Genomic DNA, 12750 nt, shown 5'->3' with positions numbered 1-12750 from the left:
TATTTTTGACTTGTTGCGATAAATAAAAACGCGGCTGTTTTGGTTTTTCTTTGCAACCTTGTAGGAATTATTTTACTGATATCCCATTCGTGACGGTATGATGTTAGAGAAGTTTTGGTGGAGACCGGAATCAAACACTCGTATTAAAGCAAAATCGGACCGTCGTCCCGAAGGGAAATCTGATGAGATGCGAAGCAGCAGTGGAGCGCACGGCGTTGATTTGATTGAAAGGTAGGTGGTAAAAAACATTTATTTCAGAAAAAGTTTACTAGAGAGTGCCGACGTGGCCCATCGGCGTGCTAGAGTGGCAAGACCCTATTCCGGGACGCCAGTGGAGCTGGAAGCTGCCCGTGCGCGCTCCACCAGGGAGCGTTGTGCAGCCAAGGTAGAGCAGCCGAGCAGGTGCTCCTCCCAAGCCTCTCTAGTTGGGATAGGAAAAGGGGATGAGAAAGGGACGGGATTAACTGGGCACGATGCTACGACGTGATATGTGTCGGCGAGCACATGACAGGTCGAGCAGGTGCCATTGATTTCCGGCAAAAAGTGCCTGGCGACCGCCGGACTTATAAAGGTGTTCGTCTGCAGGCGGCGTAGCAGTCGTTCGTCCGCTTTCTCCAAACCGCGTGCGGGGTCCGGGTAGAGGCGGCGCGAAGCCCGGTAATAAGCCAAAATTTCGCGAAAGCGCGTCAGGTTGGTATTGCCAGATTCCGTCTCGGGACATGGAGGGGCCACGGCCCGGACATGAGAAGCGCGGGCAGCGGCATTTGCCGCCTCGTTGCCGGGCAGGCCCGAGTGGCCTGGGGTCCACACTATACGAATGGGATGAGGGTTAAAGCGCCAAGAGGCTGCCTGTAGTAGGCTAGCCGCCAGCGGAGCAATGGAACCCTGAAGGTACTGAGAACAGGCCGAGCGCGAGTCCGTCAGGATGGTGCGTGAGGCAGGGTTAGAGGCGGCCAAAGCTATGGCAACCTCTTCAGCGTGCGTTACTGTGTCTGCTCGAAAGGAGAGGCCATCTACGTGTTTGCCCTCTGTAATCACGGCAGCCGTGAAGTGACCCGAGGGGGAGGGACCCGAGACGTCCACGTAGAAAACACCAGGACGATCGGAGTGTCGCGTATGAAGGGCCGCGGCGCGTGCTAGTCTACGGCCAGGATGGAGGTCAGGGTTCATATTACGGGGTAGAGGTTCCACCCATAGCTTTTGACGCCAGAGCTCTGGTACCGGCTGCAGAGGGTCTTGGTCAGATATCGGGTTAAGGCCAAGTCTGTGTAGAAGACGGCGCCCTGAAGGCGTCTGCGACAGTCGATTGATTTGGTTAACGCGATGAGCTTCGCGCATCTCTGCAAAGGTGTTGTGTACCCCCAGAGCCGTGAATCGGCTGTTGGAAGTTGCAATAGGTAGGTCCAGAGCGCGTTTGTATACTGAACGAAGAAGGACGTCCAGCTGGTGCTCGTGTCGACGACGCAGGTGAAGGTAAGGCAAGGCGTAGAGGACGCGACTGGTCACAAACGCGTGGGCCAATCGGAGGGACTGAGACCCGCGGAGGCCGCCGCGCTTGGTAGAAACTCGCCGTATCATGCGGCTCACCTGTTCGCTGGTGCGTCTGAGGCCTGCTATTGTGCCCTTTGGATCCAAGGACGATGTGAGGTGAAGGCCAAGAACCCGAATATTTTGCACTGACGGGATGGGCCCGGACGGAAGAAAAATTTGAGGCGGCCGTAGCGGAGAGACTGAAAGAAGAGCCGATTTAGCTGGAGAGCACTCCAGGCCGCATGAACCTGCGTAGGTGTCCACCAGAAGGGCAGCCTTTTGCAGGCGTTCTTCGATTTGCGCTAAGGAGCCGGTGTTGGTCCAGATTGTGATATCGTCCGCATATAGTGCGTGTTGTATTCCCTCGACCTCGCTTAGAAGAGAGGGGAGGTTCATCATCGCCAGGTTAAAAAGCAGAGGAGACAGAACTGCCCCTTGAGGTGTACCCCGCGTGCCTAATAAGTACGGGCCGTGTTCGGTTGAATTAAGGCGAATGAAGGCGGTGCGATGTGATAGAAAGGCGCGAATGTAGTTGAAAGTCTTCTGCCCGCAGTTTGTGGTAGACAGGTTAGTGAGTATAGTGCTGTGTTTGACGTTGTCGAACGCCCCGCGGAGATCGAGAGCGAGCACGGCTTTATCGTTATAGCGCATAGTAGTCGGCTCTATGATATCGTGTTGAAGCTGGAGCAGGACGTCCTGCGCCGACAGATGCGGGCGAAAGCCAAACATCGTGTCGGCAAAGGTGCTCCTGGCCTCCAAGTAGGCGGAAAGGCGTTCGCGAACCATGGTTTCCATGAGTTTGCCTGCGCAAGACGTAAGTGAGATGGGTCTCAGTGCCTCAATACTAACGGACTTTGCCGATTTGGGAATGAATGTCACGACCGATGTGGTCCATTCCGTTGGAAGCGGAGAACCGTCCCATATCGAATTTATAAGCTGGAGTAGCGAGAGGTGTGCTTGGTCGGGAAGATTTGCCAGGAGCGATACTGTGATTCCGTCGCGTCCAGGGGCCGTGCCCCGTCGCATTTTCGTGAGTGCAAATCGTAAATCAGAAAGCGTGTATGGGGCGTCGAGGTCGGTGTTAGGGGCGCCGGAATACGTATATGCTGGGCCTGCGGGATCAATTGTGCGGCAGATGTAGCGGTCACAAAGTTCTCGCGCGAGTTCATCCGTAGTGCCCTGAAATGCATGCAGAACACGGTGGAGCTGGCGTTGCGTTTCTCCCCTGGTGGTGGAGGGATCGAGAAGGCTTCTAAAGAGTCGCCACGCACTCTTAGAGCTCATCTGGCTTGCAGCCTTCGAACAGGTGTCTGCCCAGTTAGAATCGGAAAGTTGTGCGGAGTATGCGGCCGCCTCTGCAGTGAGCGCCTCAATGCGAGCGCGAAGTTTCCGATTAAGTTTGTTGCGTTTCCAGCGCCTTATGAGCCCGCGGCGAGCGTGCCAAAGATGTAGGAGGTGTGGATCGATTGCAGGAGTCAAATTAGAGGTTGCAAGGGTGCGAGTGTTCGCTTGTTTCATATGGAGAGCGTATGATGCCCACGCTGCATATTCGGTCGAGGAGAGGCCGGCGGGGAATGGTTGCATTCTGAACTGAGTCCAATCGGTGAGACGGGCTTGGCCCCAGTGTTGGCGCATTTTCTGCCGCGGTGTGAACGAAATGCGGAGTAAAAAGTGATCGCTGCCTAGGTTTTCGCCTAAATTTTCCCATGTAGCATCGCGGATGTGACGGGTGAGGGAGAGGTCGGGGCATGTGTCTCGCGTGACCGAGTTGCCGGAACGTGTGGGTTGTGCCGGATCGGTAAGAAGCGTCAGGCTCAGCGAGGAAATGAGCTCCTTGAGCTCTCTGCCCCGGGCCTTCTCGTAGTGGTAACCCCAGTGAGGGCTGGGGGCATTAAAGTCCCCGACAATCACCAGTGGTTGTCGGGCCGCTATACGCAGTGCCCGATGGAAGAGATGCGCAAACGAAGCCCTCGCAAGGCGAGGGGGACAGTACACGTTTAAGATATGTATTGATGGTTGGCTCCTCCGCTGAGACAGCACTGATATCATGCAGTAGTCGTAAGGAAGATCCAGATCGAGGTCGATCTGTATCGCCGTGTAAGCTTTATGCACGAGGAGGCATGTGGTGGTGCCGCCTACATAGGAGCAGTATCCAGAAAGGGATGGAGCAGGGCCAGATTCTTGGAGCGCCAAGACGGCCGGCTGAGAGCCAAGTGAGCTGAGGAAAAGGGAAAGATGTGAACGCTTTCGCCTGTTCCCGAAGCCTCCAGGGTTCCACTGTATGATCTCGAATTTAGACGCAATGTTTGAACGGGACGTACGATTGGTAGCCATCGTGACTGTCCTAGGTTTTATATTTGGTCCTCCATGTCCCGCTCGGAATCCTCAGAGGCAGGGAGGGGCACGGAGGCCGCATTGTCCGACGACGGGGTGGTGGTAGCCACCTTACGACGACGCCGTGGAGCTGTACCCTCACTGCTCACCGAGCAGGAGCGGGAACGCGATGCCTTGGGTTGAAACTGGGTGATTGCCCAGGCTTGAATAGCCTGGGTAACCTCTACTACTATGCGTTGGACCGAGAAGCTGGTGAGGAGGTGATTAATCGAAGCTTCGACGCGCGTGAGGCGTTCCTCTACGCGCGGGGTGTGCTCTTCGCTAGGGAGAGTTTGGTTAGCGGGCAAGAGAACCTGAGGTGCCCCAGGAGCCTCAAGAGCTTCTGGAGTAGATGTAGCACCGGTTCCGAGTGCTGGAGTACACATGGCTGCTTGAACCGGCGGTTTAATGGGAGTGGACTTAGCGCGAGGACTAAGCTTGGACATAGCTGGCGTAGCCGCCTGGACAGAGGAGGCAATACCGGATGGCTTTGCAGTACACTGTTGTTGGGGTTGAAGTCGCTTATTTAAGAGTTCGAGTTGTTTAGTTAAAAGAGAATTTTGCTTTTGAAGTGCCGCAACTTGCTGGCGAAGGGCCGCAAGTTCGGGAGAAGGAGGATCGACAGAAGGGGGTGAGAGAGGCTTAGAAGCAGCTTTCCCTGCCCAACTGCTCACCTGAGGTACCGCCGCTGGTGCTTCGAGCGGTGGGAATGCTTGAGAGTCGGCGTGGAGTGGTGGAGCCAAATGATGCAGGTTTGTGCTGCTGTCTGGCTGTGACGAACATGAGGTGGTCCCTCGAGGAGATGTTGAGGGCTGCTTGCGTTTCCGATATTTTCGGTATTTTGCCGTGCAGCCACTGGTCCCAGTCTCATGGGCGCCGTGGCAGAGGAGGCACTTGGGGTGGCAGTCGTGGGCATTGAGACCTGCAGGTGCGGGGGTTCCACATTTGGCACACTGGGTTGGAGCGGCGTGAGGGCACTGAGGTGGTCGATGACCGATGGTACCGCACTTGGTGCATACAGGGACCGTTTTCTTATAGGCGCGGATATACGTCGCCACGCAGTGGTAGAAGAGGAAGCGGGGTAACTTCGTGCCCTCGAAAGTCACCACCGCCGCCGCGGAATCTCCGAGTTTGCGGACCGCAAGGATAGTACCTTGAGGCCAATACAGTTCAGACTTTATCTTTTCCGGGCTTTCAGCAGGGTTTACATTGATGACGCCCTTGCATGTATCCCCTGGTGCCTTGGCGTGGCCTCGAACGGGCAGCTGCTGATCCCCCACTTGCAGCTGGAAGTCGCCGAGGAGTCGCTGTGCCATAGGCAAAATGGTGGTGCTACAGACCAAGATGTTCTGTTCCCAGATTGGCCACACTTGAATTTGCGTGGTAGTCCGGTCGCCGAGGTAGCTGCGGATGGCGTCGCCCGCGCGATCGGCCGGGACAAATGTGCGTAGCTCGCAGGGAACGCGAGGTTTCACTACTACGATGTAGTCGTCGCGAGAGAGGCGAGGAGTTTGACGCGGACGCCACTTGCGTTGCTTCGCTGGCTGCGAGGACGGAGCAGAGGTAGGCACACCGCCGGAGGGATGGCGCGCCGGCGTTCCTTGCACGGCTGGGGAATGGTGGCCCGCCGTGGCGTCTCGTTGTTGTTGAGACGCAGACTTCGATTTCGCTTGCTTGCGTTGCCACAGTTTCACCATGTCGTCGAGGTATTCATCTTCTGATGGCATAGTGTTTTCGGAGGATGAAAGCTCCATGAACAGCATTTGGCTTGAGGTAGGATCATAGCCCGTAACCACGTTAGCGGCCGCCATCGCCGGGCTGAGAGCCCTTAGCGAGGCGGCGTTGTAGCCGGGAGTGAAGGACGTCCCTCAAGTTGTCAAAACTGGACCCACCTGGACGAAGGTGTTGTCTAGGCGAAGCGGAGAACTTGGCGGTGACGATAAATCCAAGTTTCAGGGGTGCCAAGGTGGATGTCCGCAGAAATAGCAGAAAATCTACGGAGGCGATGTGGAGTGCGTCCGTCACCATCGAGCGCTCGCAGCGCCCCCCCTGATTGAAAGGGGCGTCAAGGCGGGTGCTGGAAGAACGGTTTCAAGCGAAACTCGATGTAGCGTTTACTCGAGTAAACGACGTCACCGATCGCGAACACTCTCGGCTTCGCTAACCCTCGCAACGCCAGCGACGCTTGGGTTAGGCGTAATCGCATCGGCGCAAGTTTCAGCGGCCGAAAAAGTGTTAGCACTCGATTTCAGCTCGAGCGTTGCCAGTGGTGGAGAGGGTTTGGTGAGAGAGAGGTGACACGTACGCAATGAGCGCGCCTACGTAGACGCGTCAGGTTCATTGCGCGTGAACCGATGAGTCGGTGGTGTAGCGAGCATGTGGCAAGGCGAGGGAGACAGTTGCGTCAACGCGCACTGCGAGGGGAATGTTAGATCACTCGTACGAAGGGACAGCGTTACACAGTCTAGTCAAAGAGCTGCTTTGCATCTAAAAAAATGTTCCAGAATGGTAATTTCATCGAATCAGATTGAAAATTTCTGTTTGAAATAGTCTTTACTTGTGAGCATCCGCGTTAGGAGATCGTTGCAGGGAGTTATGCGTAGCTGCTAGAGAGCTATTTATTAAATAAATAAGGAGAAGTTTCTCTGTGCGTTTTTAAAATTATACTTTATATTTTGACGAATAAAAAACTTTCATTACTGTTACATTAGTGGCTGATTGTGTTAAGTCAGATGTACCCTGCCTTTGCAACATCACAACCGCTACCACCAGTAAGTCAGTCGATTCTTGGCAATTCACTCGGAAAGTAGGTGTGAGCCATTTTTAGAGCACAATGACAACATAAAAAGCTTGTTTAAAAAAAAAAGACTCCTTTGGTCGGACCTTAGGTTCATTCTGCAGGAGCGTAGAGGAAACTGAGTGCCTACTCGTGGACGGCGTACGTTTTGCACTGCCAAAAGAACCAGTGAAATAATAACGTGGTACCAGTTACTTTGACTGTAATGGGGTCATTTGGCGCTTCTGTACCGGGACACTCGTATGAGAATAATGGAGTGCCGTAAAAAATTCATATCTGTCTCTTGTCATACTGACTTTTTAACACGATAGTGTATTTCGGCGGGTCTCACTCAAGGAGGTCATACTAAATTTTTAGTATAACCTCCTTGGTCCCACCACAGGAGTACTGACGTACTCCCGTCACGGATATGACGTTGGAAAACATATAGTAAGAGATAGCAAAGGAAAAACTAGAAGAAAATGTTTTGCCGCCTGCAGTCGGACCTATGACTCCTCGTTCCGCAGCGCGCGTTGCGCACTCGACCACAAAGTGCGCTTTCTTGAGCTTGATAATAGAAAACTATTTATATATACTATTTACCACTGGAAGTGCTGAAAGATGGACGATTTCAGCGTGTTCTTGTTACCATTAACGAGATGTCGAGAAGGGTCTACAGGGCACGTTCTTAAAGTCGTCGCCCCACGCAATGGTCTCAGCCCGCGCGCCTCAGCAGGGGTTGATCGTGGTCGTGCAACCGCGCTTATCTCGTGATCGCAGCAGTTGGTACGTTTCGATTTTTCACCACATGTGTGCGTTGACCTTAGAGAGAGCACGAATCGCTCGCCGCAGCAACTGTGCTTGCGATTTAAAGTTACGGGCTGCGCTCACACGAGTAACAATTGTTGAAGTTGTTCGCGCTCGTCCTGTGTACATACTTGTGCGTTCGTTCCGTGCGCATTTCTTTGTGATTGAGCGGGGTAGTTGTTCGCGCTCGTCCTGTGGGCGTACATTTCGTGCGCCATTTCTGCTTCAGGAACATGGTGCAAATTTTAGAGCGCCTTGCCGTTCTTAGCGTGACATTACGTGCACTTGGTTGCTATAGTATTCAGTCCGCGCGCCTCAGCTTGCGGGTAAACAATGCACCATAAATCAGGCCCGTAGCCAGGAGGGGGGAGGGCGGGGCTAGGGGTCTTCAGCAAGTGCTCCCCCCGGAAAAAGTAATTCCTGTCTACGGGCCTGCAATAAACGCTCAACTACCTCCGTATAAAGACGCGCTTCACTTACGTGTTATACCGATTCGCATGACAGAAAATCAGTCATGTTTACTTTTGGTTTATTTAGTTGTATGAAATTGGGATTTGTATAACTCCTCTTTTTAATGGACTCGTAGCTTGTAGTAGGATTTGAAAAAAAAAAAATCGGCAGATCCCACGTACCGTGAGAATCGATGTTCAGTGAAAATAACTTCCTCTGCTTGGAAATACAGTGAAACTAACTTGCATGCTTTACAAACACGCACGTCCTGTATACATCTTAAAGAATGTAACTTGTAATATCACAGTAATATTGCGAAATACAAGCATACGTTCCGACCTAACGTCAGAAGATGTTATTATACATGTCAAGGTAATGGTGTTTATATGTTTCTGAGACACTCTTGTCACGAGCCCAATAGCTGAAATGCCCAGGAAATTCGAAAATGATCTTCAATAAGCAAAAAGGTGTAAAACCGAAACCAACCAGGTACCTTGTCTGCGTATGACACCGGAGGCCGTATAGACCTTTTTCAAAAACGACCCCCCCCCCCCCCACGGTCGTCGCCATAGTCCTCTTTGGGCTGCGAAAATTGGCGTGACCCCTCAAAAATGCACTGACAAGGCTGCGCCCTTAGCCTTTGTACTCCCTAGCGCAGCCCATCACGGTAATGTTTTTTTTCCCCTCCTGTGAAAATGTGTATACTGGTCCCGCCAGCGCACTGTGAAAGCCAGACCAGTGAAGCGCCTTCCAAACACCGCAGAGGAAGCAAGAAAGCTTTCCTCTGCTATACCCGTGCCATACATCACCACCGTCACCTTGTGGCCAGCACAATAAACGCTTTAGCAGTCAAAGTAGTGATTCCATCGGCAACGTCACTTCCGTTGACATGCCAAACATGACGACGCACAGACAGTGTGGCCAATAATTCTGGCAAGCGAGGTGAGCTTTTCGAGGCAATCTTTAAAATTCATCTGCAAACAATTAGTGCATCTCTGAAGCCTGTATTTGGCATAAATGACGGAAATGGGCAAAGGAACGTACCCAGCGAAATTCATTTAGATCCATTGACCTCGAAAAATCACTGGTGTTGGCCTTACTCTGGTGATTTTTTGAGGTCAGTAGATCTCAGTGAAATTCACTGGGTACGTTCATTTTTATGTCTGCACCATCAATAATAAATTGCAGGCTTGAGAGTTTAGCAGATTCCTTTCAAATGAATTTTACAGCTCGTCTAGAAACGCTCACCTCGCTTGCCAGAATTAATGGCAACACTGTGTGTTTGACGTTAAGTTTTGCCTGGCGGAAGTGACGAACTGATGTGCCAGTGCAGTGTCTGCTTGGTTGCTATGGATTGTGTGGATTTGGCCGGCGCTTCCTTTCTTGAGCGTGTGGTTTCTTTTTCCACGTTGGTGGGTGTGCAATAGGTGCCAAGTGATGTTGCGTTGTGAGCCACACTCGATTCGGCATATATTCACCACAACAGCGTAAACGTTTTAGCCGATCGCCGCGGACGGCGTGGACAGGTAGTGTCATCTGCCGGGCATTATGTGTAACCAGGCAGGTTCCGGCAGCGTCAGACAATTCTTTACGTCACACGTAGAAGCGCACTCGGTGGCGTTTCGGTTTCGGTATGGTGGGCTTTCGGTAATTAAAATTTTTATTTTTGATTTTTTTTGAGCATTTCAGTTATCGGGCACGTGAGAAGAGTGTCTAAGAGACATAAAAGCACTATTATCTTGACATTGTAAAAAAATCGCTGGAGTTGGCCTTTAAGGCCTCGTAGTGGGTGCATAACAAGTTCGAAAAATTTCACGTGCACAGTTGCCCGTGGTTTAAAGCATGCTACCCATTACACAGAACGCAACGGCAAGCGAAAGCTTCACTGACACAAGTCACTTAAACTCAAGACGCACTAGAGACAGGATATCGTTAACGCATTCAACTCTCGAAAACGAAGCTTGAGGGTCCCCCAATTTTTATTTTTATTGAGAGATATGCTACAACGTGACGCTAAAGGTATGTACAAATGTTGCACGCAAAGACATCTGTTGAGCAGTCGCATATGTTTTGTATAATCAGTTTACAGTTCCGTAATGACGTCAACAGCAACATAGATATCAGCAACACCAGCGGTAGGCTGATATGTGGCACTTGCGTTCGCAAAGATGGTAGCTCTGAATGCCGCTACATAAATCAACTTCAGCGGATGGTGCTTCACTTCAAGTGACATTAACCCGACAACTCGACGTGCAAGCTGTGTCATACGAACGTGATATTTATAAATTTGAATAGCCAGCACTGCAACTACAGTTGTAGTTTCACGAACATTACGCTTGTATAGGGTTTGTTTCCAAAGCAATTCCGAGACGTGGCGTGGTTCTGTGGTAGAATACTTGATTGAGTGCCACACAAAATGTAATAGGGTTCTATTCCTGTTGCTACCATAACATGTACTCCTTGTATTCTTCGGGTCAACGCGGCCAATGTCGTTTTTCTTTAACGCACTCGCATTTAAATTACCAATGTCTGTTCTCGCAGTTCCTAGTTAGATATAAACCGTCGAACACCTGTGGTGCATACCCGGCCGTGGTATACGGGTATGTGCCGAACGCGTCTGATGGAAAGGGTTTGACAATGTAGGCAGCGCGATCGTCACATCATTCATGTCATGACGAGCGAGTCATGTTCGTCAAAAAATCTTACCATCGCCTATAATTTTGGTTTACCACAAGTTAATTTCGGAGACGAGAGCACACAGACATAGTCGGCCAGATAAACAGATACGTAGATGGACCCACAAAAGTGCCTGCAGTACGCAAAGAAATTCTTCGCATTTAGACATGTTTATTTGATCTACCCAACTCTCGGCCGAACCCCTACGAGTGAGTAGGCGCCACCTCCTTGGTAGCCGCCAATCGGCTCAGGAGTATCATCATCATCATTCCTAGAGTGTCCGAGCAGCATTAACTGACGATGCAGCCTTGCAGTCGTCAAACTGAATAAATTTGCGCAATTCGCATGACGACCTTTTCGGTCGAAAGTTGGTTCAGTTTCCACAAACACCTTGGGGAAAATGCACATTATTAAAACGAATGAGTAATGGGGATGTGAGAGCCACGCCTTCCTGTGTTCCAACATAGCCCCCGTACAGCTTGGATAAATCCCTTGTGCACCTTTCTTACTGTCAGCGCCCTCTTGACTCAAACCACCCTTATCTTTCCTATATAAAGCAAAAAAAAAAAAAAGCTGCGCAACTGCCACCATTGTCTTCAGTTTGCAGCAGTGGTCTTTGAGTGTGTTGGTCGTAGCGTGCCTACGCAGTAATTGATAGCTCTTATCTATCGCTAATGTGCGTCAATGGATAAAGCCTATTGTTCCCGTCCTGGAATAGTTTCTTCACACATCCTGCATTTTCCACCTGCGGATGGGGCTGTCGTCCTCCTTTCAGGTTCAGTCGCAAAGCTAGTTACACCTATAGATTAGATGAAACCTGGACAATTGCCCCGCCGCCGTGGTCTAGTGGCTAAGGTACTCGACTGCTGACCCGCAGGTCGTGGGATCGGATCCCGGCTGCATTTCCCATGGAGGCGGAAATGTTGTAGGCCCGTGTGCTCAGATTTGGGTGCACGTTAAAGAACCCCAGGTGGTCAAAATTTCCGGAGCCCTCCACTACGGCATCTCTCATAATCATATGGTGATTTTGGGATGTGAAACCCCACATATAAATCAATCAATCGAAACCTGGACCAATGCGTAATGATCGTATTGTGACTTTTAAAAATGATTTGCGTCATTAGCGGCGCTGTATGCTGTAGCTTTGATGTAGACAGGTAGCTTTGATGGTTTGCTAACTAGTGAAGCTAGAGAGATATGTCCGTGATAAATGTGTGATTGTCACGGTCACACTCCCACACACACACTCTCCCCCCCCCCCCATATATATATATATATATATATATATATATATATATATATATATATATATATATATATATATATATATATATAGTCACACAAGCGTAACAATTGGATATATTTTCAATATGTAAAACATTTCATGTATCGAATTACCTATATATAAGGAACTCTTTTTTTTGATCCTCTTCAGGTTCTCTATGTCCTGTTTTGACGTTATATATTTCACGAATAAGAATCATAAGCCCATCAGAGGATAGGGTGTCGCATGGCGACTAACGTGTCCGTAGGCAACCGATGCAAGGAGATTTTTACGTGGAATGCATATATGTGGAGGGAAATTTCAAATGCCGTTAACTTGAAAAAGAAATCGCTGTTCTCAGTATTCTTAGCAAATTGACTAGGCTCCTCGAACATGACATACGAATTCACTCTCTAATCTGCTGGAAAGGAACAGCGGTATCTCAACGGTCGCACGTGAATTGAAGAGTGGCCTAACGCCTTCTTTCTCGCGTAAGCGCTTCACATGTATGCGAAAAGACGGCCCCATTGTGTAGGAACAAGATGGCAAGTTCTTTTTTTCATACATTCTTGACGAAAGTTTGTTGGGCTTAGTTGCCGAGCCTTTTTGAGGCGTTGGAGTAAATAGAACAGTACTTATGGGAGACGACCGTTGGGATATAATTGGTACATGGTGGTAATTTATAGACAACACAGGAGAGAGGGAAAGAAAAAAGAAGAAGCATAAAGCAAAACTAATTTGTGCGGGTCAGATGGCAGCGTCGATGCTTTTCGAATCCAACAACAAGGTGAAATGTCGGAACACAACTTTTTGCGTGAAATAGGTATACTTGAGTTTATTGTATTTAACAAGTTGCATCTTTTCTTGGTCATCT

This window comes from Rhipicephalus microplus, chromosome 4 (genome assembly GCF_043290135.1).
Source record: "Rhipicephalus microplus isolate Deutch F79 chromosome 4, USDA_Rmic, whole genome shotgun sequence".
NCBI lineage: Eukaryota > Metazoa > Arthropoda > Arachnida > Ixodida > Ixodidae > Rhipicephalus > Rhipicephalus microplus.
Note: the sequence above shows the minus strand (reverse complement) of the source record.